At 42.1% G+C, this 11,285-nt stretch overlaps 1 protein-coding gene across 4 annotated transcripts in view; it reads right to left on the bottom strand.

The window, feature by feature from the left end:
* Positions 1 to 10,365, bottom strand: part of EPN2 (epsin 2) — a 69,890-nt gene extending 59,525 nt beyond the window's left edge. For 2 of the 4 annotated variants that reach the window (XM_073361785.1, XM_073361780.1), the window contains exon 1: positions 9,450 to 9,568. The gene's annotated coding sequence lies outside the window, so the exon portion shown is untranslated. Of the gene's footprint in view, positions 1 to 9,449; positions 9,570 to 10,260 lie in introns of those variants that run through there. The other 2 variants (XM_073361783.1, XM_073361786.1) reach the window with 2 other exon arrangements.
* Positions 10,366 to 11,285: the final 920 nt, after the last annotated feature.

Raw genomic sequence — 11,285 nt, forward strand, 5'->3', positions numbered from 1 at the left:
AGAACAAAATCCATTGCTGAATTCAGAATACTATTATTTTAGAAATTTTGATTAGCTATCCAAGATAATGACAAGGCCCCAATCCAGCAAAGTACTTACCTTAAGCATTTGAGTAGTCCCCTGCCAACAGGACTACTCATATCCTTATGTTAAGCATATGCTTAAGCATTCTAATGGATCGGGGTCATAAACTGAAAAGTATTTCAAAAACACATAAAAATAGATATTAAAAGCAGCCCATAAAACAATCCTACTCTAGATCCTTCAAAAATCTACCTGCTTGCAACACAGAAGTATGGAATTACCACCAGGCAGTGTATTTCTTAATATTATGCATGCCAAATTATAAGACATGCTCTGACTTTTGAAAGCAAGCGTAAAATGCTTTCTTGAAGGCATAGTAAATTCATATCTTCATGAAATTAAAACAGTTAAACTATAGCTACTGTTAACTGGAAGATGAAGGACACAAAACTCCTAATTATACTTTTCAGTCTGCTTACCTGAACCAGTTATGCTAAGAAATCATTTTAACCATCAATTGAAAATGGCATTTTAGTCTATTGAATTCCCAATACTTCATAAATTAGTCAATTTGTAAATTTTAAAAATTACACACAAATATCTGCTCGTTGATGATATGTAGACAGTTCTCTGCAGTGGAGCAGTTAAAAAGTGATTTTGCCCAATCCTTCTCTTAATTTTAAAAATTCAATACATTCTGGTGTGTTCCAAACTTTTAAACAATCACAGAAAGGTTTACAACTTCAATTCCAATGCAATCGTAATTCTGAAAAAAAGGCAGAAATCAATTTAAGAATATTTGCATATTTCATGCTCATACCAAATTTACGGAAGAACTTAAGCACAAAAAATAACTCTCATTAAGGTGCTAGCCTAGTAAAAAGATTTATAATGTTGATAAAACAGTTAGTCTTCCTTTGCAAAAAGTGCCCCAAAAAAGTGGGCTGCACCATTATAAAGTTTACAGCAATGAAAACTAACAACCTTCTGGATCTTTTGAGCAGCACGCAGCTATCATATGTATTAAAACAGATGGGAGTACACTACAGAGATTCTCGGAAGTAATGGTTAAAGTGTTAACTAATGATTTCTGGTCTACATTTGCACCGTCCTAATGAGAAAGGTACTTGGCACCTACTTCACTATTAATCTACCAACATACCAACTAAGGCATTATCTTTACTTTCTGGGAAATGCACTACAGGGTTGGTAAACTGAACGTTTAACTTATGTGAACTTTGCACAACAGCAAAAATTAGTTGTTTCTGACCCTCACAACAAATGCTTCAAAGCCTTTTAAAAAGTCAGTGCATGAAACACAGCACTAGTTAGCAATCATAAAATAGGCCAGTTCATGCTTTAGGAGGAAAATATTTCAGTAAATAAGAGAACAGATGTCAGTTGCATACTTCCAACTGGTTATTATGCAGAGAACATTTTTTTAAATGATAGAATACCTGGACACCGGTCCTTTTAAGCCTCACAAAAATTCTATTAGTCTCACTTGATGGGTAGGTGTAAGATTCATACATCTCACCCTCTTCCCAAACAGCCATTCCTATTCACACTCCTGCAATATCACAAGCTGGTGAAGTGCTTTGCTGATTAATTAGGTATCTGAATAATTAAAAGCTTTAAAGCTTTGGATTTCAAGTAATTATTTCACTGCTTTCCTTTACATATATTCCAATGACAGATCACCTTCTCCATAGACATTTAATAGAGAATAAGGCCATATTAAAACTACTCAGTGAGCTGTAGCTCACGAAAGCTTATGCTCAAATAAATTCGTTAGTCTCTAAGGTGCCACAAGTACTCCTTTTCTTTTTGCGAATACAAACTAACACGGCTGCTACTCTGAAACCTGTCATTATAAGTACTGTTATACTCATGTTTAGAAGTGAAAATCAGGATTAATGAATGGCCTATCTTTATATTTTAAAATTATTTTGACATTAATTTTATATGCTTAGAGTCCACCAACCTACCCTCTCCTATTTCTGCCTTCTTGTTGGTACAAGCCTTGCCCCTGCCCAGACAGCGTTGAACATTAAGGGAGAAAAAAACTGGGGCAATAGAAGCTGCCTGGAGAATCACTGCTGCTTCAAACAGTAGCACCCTTAAGAAAATAAGGATAAAGACAAAGCTTCTGTTCACCCAGGTGCTAGCTGATGCTGCTTTTGCCCAGCTAATGACATACACAACTGCGTGAATCAGGGCAGGCTTTCTACCTGCAAAAGAAAGAAATTAGAGTGTGTCACTATGCACGTGTCTGAGGCAGGACAATAGACAATATAAAGACATAAAATTAGGATAAAAATATTAAAGATCAAGAATGGCTAAGTACTGGCCCTAAGAGCAATAACTCAAAAAACAAAGTTCAGCCACACCATGTAGTGTGCTTTTAGACATTTCTTGAAGACTTCCAAGGTAGAAAATGTGAACAGATTAAGAACTGATTCAAGAAGAAAGAAGCCACCTCAGATATCACACTATTAAAATTTGGGAGACAAAAATCTGAAAGGAAGCCATCTTTAAAACACACTGGTTTGCCCTTCCTCACTGAATAGAAGAACTGCATAAATCAATTACTTGGAATTTTTAGTATTATACCTCTTGCAAATGAAGGTCTCATTTGTGAATTGTGCAATCCATACTCAAGCTGGTGAGCAATTACTCAGGTGAATAGTCCCACAGAGGTTAAAAGAACTGTTTGTGAGAGTAATTGCTCACCAGCAGGAGTAAGGGTTGCACAATTAAGATAAAAGTTATTAAGTTACAAAACAAACTCAGAGTGGGACGCATTGCAATTGACAAAAACACAGATAACAAATAGTAAATGAGACATTTTTATTTAAGTGTGCAGAAGTGGTTTAACCAGGCAGGTTTAACAGCTGTACTAAGATTATACAGTTCTCTGCAAAGATCCTACTTAAAATTTTGTTTGTTCTAACACTATAGCACTTGTAAATGTTCAGAAAACTACACAACTGACCATAAATCTCAAAATTAAGATTTCTAATGCAGTACAGAAACAAGAAGAATTTAAATATGATTATAAGTCATCCTTGATGCTATTTGAGGCTAATACAGATACACACTCTGAAAGACTTCTCTATGATTTGTTGTAACTAACAGCCAAACAGAACAGGCCCAAGAGACATAAACTCTCTGATTTTCCTTTTTATGTTCAGCTTCCAAAACACTTAAGACTGATAACTTAGTTTTAGAAACCACTACATTATGTAAGAGAATATCTGGAGAACTTGGAGAAAAGCTTATCAGGTCAAAATGAGGAGTAGGGTCATGAAGTAATTAGGTGAATTAAATGTTTGGGGGCAATTTCTTCAGACCTAAAAGATGGAGATATGTCATCTACTCCAAGATCCTCAGGCCCCATGTCTATCTTTATACAGTCACTTCTAGAATCACACGCATGGTAAAAATGACCCTGCATTTAACTATCACCACAGTGGACTCATAACAATGCAAACTGACTTTCAGATTTACCAACCTGATGGAAGAAAAAATGCAACATCTTAGGGAGGTGCCTAGCACACTTTTGAGTGCAGTAAAATGATAAAGAGAACCTACGGCAATCTAACAAAAGAGTTTTGAGAGTTTCTAACAAAGAATGCGTGAATATAAAAAAAACAAATATTGTGCTACAGGCTAGAAAAATTAAACATCAGCCCTTAATGTGCAGCTAAGTAGACTTATTGTAGGGTACCATAAGAGAGGATTTCTGTCAAGACTTTGGATCTAGATGTTTAGGGTGATGAAGTTTACAGGAAGAGGAAAAAGCATACCAGAACTCACTCAGGTGTCAAACATTAATACAATTCAAAAACATATATGTATCCAATTGTACAAGATGTAGTATGATTGTGGAGGCCAAAGTAGAAGAAGGAATAGGAGATCTTGAACAAAGACAATAAAAACTTTTTGTACCCTACTGTCTGTCTGGGAGTTGATTCAACTCAAGAACTCCCCCTACAGTATGGCTTCTGGAACAAAGCCATCCTATACTTACTATGCTTTGCAACATTCTGTATTTATTAAAATAAACCTACATTTCAGGGGACTCAGCAACTGCAGGCAACTCTAATAAAGCTAACTACAAACACAGCTTTGGGAGCACAGAAAGGAGCAGCTGACAATCTACAGGGAGAATAGTGCAACATCAGAGGAAGAAGTCTGATACGGGAATTGAGACCAACAAATATTAAGCAGCTCAAGGAAAACAGATGATATATTTCTAAAACTTGAGAAGATTTATTTTGATGAAAACAAGATTTTATATATCTAGGAAAATGAACTTTCTTAGACTTTGGACTATTCAGCTCTAAGTGCCCAGCACCACCAGGAACCTAGGATGCTATTAGAAGGGATCCAGGGAATATTGCTTGAGAGACTTAACTAGTTCGAACTGTTTATGCTTTTAATATATTACATAATATTTAGAAGGAAATCCACACAATCTGGGGCATGTATTATATGGGTAATAAATTGATATGTACGTTTGACAAGTATCTTTCCACATAAAAATACTGTAAAAGTAGACTACAATCAAAATTAAAATATTACTGAATCCGAGTCTGCAAGCAATCTGGAAACACACAAAAATAGTTCGTAACATCAATTTGTTTCTATTTACCAGGGCCCCAATCATGCAAACACTCATACATGTGTTTCACTTTACATGTGAGTAAATTTGAGCACATATGAGAGTTTGTAGGATCACAGCTCAGAAATGTGAGTTACTTACATTTAAAGGGAAACCACTTGAAATGTAATAAATTTCAAAACATGGTGTTAAAAGTAGTTATAGGTATTACACATGCCTAAGTACTCACATCAGTGTTTATGATTTTACAAAATCACATTTGCCTATTATTTGTAATGTTCTCTCACCAGTTGATGTGTGAAAAATCAGTACTAACAAGAGGAAAATAGCTAAATGCTATGCGGCAAAAATTAAACTGACCATACACACAGTGCTGCCAAATGCACAAAGTGAACCCACTGAAAAGATAGAGAATTTTTCCCTCTAATCTTTCAGTTATGCTTCTCGAAGCTTGTCTATACATGGAGTTATTCAGGAATAGCTAATGCACTTCAAAAATTCACAACCTACTTTAATCCAAATTACCTTTCAAATGTAGACAAACCCTAAGGAGTTACTTTTAACACTAGTAGGCAAAATATTTTCAGACTGAAGCATAATTTTTTTTTAAGTTGGTGCTCTTTTTAAAAGCAAAAGTTGATAAACGTTTAAGCTTCAAGATATGGACAAAATACCAACATTTACATTTCTTTTATCAGTTTGTCATTTCAATAAATTGATAAACAACGTTTAAAAGGAGCTCTTTTACTTAGATCAGTCTTGTTGAGGAGAGCAGCTCAATGGATGGGTTGTAAAAGCCACCTTTCTAATGGAATTTTTAGCTAACTTTAGAAGTTAATCTCACAATCTCTCCATTTATCAACACTTTAGAAACATTATCTAATATAGCCAACGAAAACCTAGATCTCTAAATCCAAAGTTACAACTGCAATAGTAAAATACCAGGACAAAATAGTTGGTGCTTGCGTATTTTTCACCCACGCTGCCCCCTTTGCTAATGGGCTCAATTTTTAAAACAGTATTTTAGGGCAGGATCAAGAAAGCTGTGCTCATTGAATTCACATACTGTCTAACAAGTGCGTGGCTTGAAAAGGTTTTTTTTCACAGAATAGGAAAAGCAATCTTACACCAGCAACCCAAAAATCATGAATTCTGGGAGTTTAAGTATACTATGCAGCACTCACTGATACTATAGCCCAATAAAAGGACATTATCAAAATTAGACCTATCCATTTTGTTTTACAAGAGCATGCACATTGTTCCTCTCCACTGTGCCTGTTGCATTCTTATGAACTGGCAAGGTACTGAAATATACTAAAATCCTGCTCTTTGAAGCACTTAAGGCAGCAGGATACCAATATATTTTGATACCTTGCCTGTCCACATCAAAACAAGGCAAAGCAGAAAGATAGCATTACTGCACTCATACAAGCCAGACACCCTGGATTTTCTACTAGTGGGTCGGCCAAGAGAGTAGATGGCATTCTGTAACTATGGTTTTGGAAGGCTGAAGGGTTATTGTTTTTTCTCTAGAGCATTATAACTTAACCTAAAAATCTTTATTAAATTACATTTGGGACCTAGCAAGCCTGGCAGTGACCATTATAAATCTTAACATTTGTTTTCATTTATCAGCATCTTTAAAAGTGGCTTAAAATAATCAGTCTTATCTCTGCTATGTAACACCACATAGGATATGATATGCCATATTAGTGTATGCTTCTATTTACTTTATTATATATCAGTCAGGCAAGTCACAGTTAGCAACAGTACCTACATATAGGTGCCAACTTCATCACAATGCTTTCCAGCTAGTATGAAATCTAGCTAACCTAGGGACATTCATATTTAGGGATAGTTTAAACCTTGGTAGCTTTGAAAATGTCAGTAAAATACTGATCTATACTTGAAAATTTGTCAGCCTGGTTTACCAATTGCTAAAACTTTTGACCGTTCACTGGTATATGTTAGTGCTCTTCTTTATGAAAAGCCAACGCAACAAACATTTAAGATCAAAAGAAAGGAGGACATCTGAATTTGTTTGAAAATAATTTATTGAAAAATGAGTTGAAAACATAGCATTTAGGAAGGAGTGTAATAATAGTATCCGTCCATTCCAGAAAAAGTATTACAAAAGGTTTACCTTTTTCTATTTTGCCCAAACTAAGCTGTAGTCTAAAAAAGGTAAAACTGCATGCAAAGTTTTACGTTTTACTGTGTTCTAACATTCCAATTTTCTAAAACCATGTTCGGCCATATTTTACGCCGTATAAAATCATCCAAAAGAAGCTCCATATTACCATAAAAGAAAAACATGTTTGGGCAGATAATCATTACGCAAAGCTCAAACGAAAAGAATCAGAATGACTAGCATCCTGAGCCAGAAGTCCCAGTTTACACAATTCATGATGTCTGCAATATATCTGAAGAGTCAGAGCAAATAGCGAGACTAAAATACAGTGTATCTCTTTGCTGAAAATACAAAAATAATATCAGTTTCTCAAAGAGTTGAAAAGAAAACCACAAGTGTAACTAATTTTATACTTTATGTGACTAAGTAGAAAACACATAGCACGCTCTTGGTGCTACCAGAAACAAATCATCAATCAAATCAATATCAAGCTAATATGCAATAATCCTTTATTTAAATGACAATAATAAGACTGAACATAGTTCAAGCACAATTAACTATGCACACTGACCACCTACAACTAATCTGCAGCAGCAAGTCCACCAAAACTGGAGGGGAAGAGGGGGGACAACACTCAACAGCTTCAATACCAGTCTGCCTAGAAAAACATTATACTGGTGCCCCATTTGATATTATCCATACATCTACTTCGGCAAACAAAATACAGTTTTCAAAACTTATGTCTAAAACTTGAGAATTTTTTTTAAAAAATAGAGTAAACTGCTGTGAAGTTAACCCAACAAAATTCAAGTGAAACCTGTAGCCAGGTAAATTTAAAACATGAAGTTGTGGCATATGCAGATGAAAACAGAGGCTCCAAACTTTAGTTTGGAGGTTTATGGTGAATCCCTTCAGGCAGTTTTTAATCAATACCAGAGTATACGTTACACCACAAAAGGGAAACTGTAAGAAAATAGGTTTCAGAGTAGCAGCCGTGTTAGTCTGTATTCGCAAAAAGAAAAGGAGAACTTGTGGCACCTTAGAGACTAACCAATTTATTTGAGCATGAGCTTTCGTGAGCTACAGCTCACTTCATCGGATGCATACCGTGGAAACTGCAGAAGACATTATATACACACAGAGACCATGAAACAATACCTCCTCCCACCCCATTGTCCTGCTGGTAATAGCTTATCTAAAGTGATCATCAAGTTGGGCCATTTCCAGCACAAATCCAGGTTTTCTCACCCTCCGCCCCCCCACACATAAGCTTTCATGAGCTACAGCATCAGATGAAGTGAGCTGTAGCTCACGAAAGCTTATGCTCAAATAAATTGGTTAGTCTCTAAGGTGCCACAAGTTCTCCTTTTCTTTTTGTAAGAAAATAATTTCCCTGCTAATAAAGACTCTGGCTATTCCTAGAAATGCTTTTCCAAGTCTGAAATCTGTGATCACGGACTTTGCTGCCATGATGGGAACTAGTTGCTGTTACCATCCTAACAGAGACAACAATGGCTACTTAGAACCCAAAGGGCATTCATGACATTCAAACAAACCCTACAAATTACCCCCACAAACCGCAGACCTCCCTCAACACCAACACCCTTCCCCCCCCCCACTCACACAATCCAGCCACACACTCTCCAGGCCCAGAGCTGCACACACAGTCACAGTCACACCCTTAGGCACCACCACTACTCTCCAGACACACACACAGAACACCAGCCTCCCCACAAACTACCCAAAACCTGCCCTCTTCAAATACACACCCATGCCCCCAACCTGCCCCCGGGAACACACTGAGCCCCTAACCTCCCCCTAGTCAGACACACCCCACAACCTCCTCCTTCCAAATACACCCCCCAATCCCCAGATCCTCCAAACTGCCCCGAACACCCTATACCCCCAAAACCAACCCCACTTGCAGATACACCCCCCAGCCTCTAATCCCCAGATTCCCCCATCCCCCCTCCGAACACCCCATACCCACCCAAACCTCCCCCCTCCACCTACCACCCCTGCCCCCCAAACCTCCCCCCTCCAAACACCCCATACCCCCCAAACCTCCCCCCTCCACCTACCACCCCCGCCCCCCAAACCTCCCCCCTCCGAACACCCCATACCCACCCAAACCTCCCCCTCCACCTACCACCCCTGCCCCCCAAACCTCCCCCCTCCGAACACCCCGTACCCCCCAAACCTCCCCTACCACCCCTGCCCCCCAAACCTCCCCCCTCCAAACACCCCGTAGCCCCCAAACCTCCCCCCTCCACCTACCACCCCCGCCCCCCAAACCTCCCCCCTCCGAACACCCCATACCCACCCAAACCTCCCCCCTCCACCTACCACCCCTGCCCCTCAAACCTCCCCCCTCCACCTACACACCCCCACCCCCCAATCCCCAGCTCCCCCCTCCACCTACACACCCCCACCCCCCAGCTCCCCCCAACTGCCCCATCAAACACCCCGCACCTCCCCTTCAGCTACACAGCCCTGCCCCCCCCTCCCGGACACACGTCCCTCAGCCCCCCCGCCAAGGCCGTTGAGCCCCCTGACCCCACCAGCCCCCCCGGAGCTGCCCCATCCATCCCCCCGGGGGGCGGGGAGCTGCCCCCATGCCCGGGACAGCGCAGGGGACCTCCCCTCGGCGCCCGGCTCCCCACGGACCTGCTGCCGCCGCCTCCGCCGCGGGGCTGGGAGCGGGGCCCGGGGGTCTGGCTGCCCGGCCGCCGCCGCCGCCGCCTCTGGCTGGCTGTGACACCCACACGCACCGTCCAACATGGCGGCGGCTGCGGGGCGGTGGGGGGGGGGGCAGAGGCGCCCGACTCCCGAGCGCGTCCCCGAGGCCACCCTCCCGGCGGGGGCGCGCGCGGGCGCGAGCGCGGAGAGCGAAAGGCGGAGCCGCCTGGCCCAGAACCGCCGCCTTGGCCCCGCCCCTCCCCGACCCCATCTGGGGGGAACGGATCCTCTCCCCTCTTTGGCGGGAGGGATGGAAATCACCGCTCCTCTCCCCCCTTTTGTGGGGGGGGGATCACAGACTCGCTCCCCTCTCTATGGGGGTGCATGGAAATCACAGCTCCTCTCCCCCCTTTTTGGGGGGGGGCGTGGAAATCGCAGACTCTCCCCCCCTTGGGGGGGGGGCGGGATTTGGAAATCCCAGCCCCTCTCCCTTCCCAGGGATCCCACTCTGTAAATTTACGGATTGGGCAGGGGGAACCCAATCATTTTGGGGACAGGCTTGGAAATCCGCCCCCCCCCAACCCCAGCCCCAGCCCCAGCCCCAGCCAAGTGAGACCAAGGCAAATAACCAAGTCTCTCCTTCCTCAGGGCACCCACCTCTGATCTACCCCCACCCTAACCCCTCCTCACACATCTGTCCCCCTTCCCAAATCTCTGAAAGAGCCAAGAGTCCATCTCCCCTTTCCCGCCGCACTAGGTGGCTCCTACCCTAGCTCCCCCCCCATGGAAGCACACTCACCTGGCGGGATCTCCCCCAAGGGCCATGTATGGCAGTAGCTTTAAGGCAGATTTTTAACGTGTCTCCCTCGTGTGAGGAAGGATTTTGCTGTGTGCGCTCCAAGAGGACATTACAAATGTCACTCCCACAGACTGTCACATCCTGACAGACCCACCCTGCCAGGGGAGTGACCAAAAACCCCACAGTTCTTAGTTCCCCTCCCCAAACCCTACCACACCCACTCCCAGGAGTGACTGAAAATCACTCAGCCAATCGTTCCCCCCTCACCACAAATCTCCCCTACACTCCCTGCCCCAACCCCAGAGACTTGAAAACAAATCTTTTTCCGCTGACAATTTCCTCCTTTTTTTCAGTTGGGGGAGAAAAAAAATTGATTTCCGCCCCCTGCCCCTTTGTCTCTAGTGCAGCAAATACCAAGACAACCTGAATTGTGATAAGGTTGTGTATCAGCAACATCCTTGACTTCAGGAGATACATCCAAGCTCTGAGAATATTGTTTGTTAATTAAAAGCATGAGCGGGGTGCTGTTCTTTTACATGAATTCTTATTTCCTTTTAGTGCTGTGGTGTGCATGTCCCACCAGTGGATGGAATTATATCAGATCTGTTTGTCTGCCCTAGACTTTTCCCTTCATATTCCCCACTGATGGAGGGCTAGTGGAGACAAGACACTGGCAGCCACCATCATTCCTCACAATGTCATCTGGACCTGCTCTGAGCTAGGTTAAAACACTAGCTCTATTCCCTGTGACACTGCACCAGTGGGAACTCAGAGGAAGAAAGTTCTAGGTTAGACACAGCCTTCATGTCTGTGTCAGTTCCTGGGCCTGGCCAAGCTCTTAGATCTCTGGGTGGGAGGCCCACGCTTTGGAAGCTGAAGATCATAAGTTCTATTTCCAGATGCTACAAGCATGCAAGGACAACTCTGGTATTTGCAGTGCATTGGGTGAAGGAAGATATGCAGGATATCAGACAGACTTCTGTTAACCCACATAGCACATCTGGGAATGAAAGTCTGGGCAGCTG

The sequence above is a fragment of the Lepidochelys kempii genome, chromosome 10 (assembly GCF_965140265.1).
Source record: "Lepidochelys kempii isolate rLepKem1 chromosome 10, rLepKem1.hap2, whole genome shotgun sequence".
Taxonomy (NCBI): Eukaryota; Metazoa; Chordata; order Testudines; family Cheloniidae; genus Lepidochelys; species Lepidochelys kempii.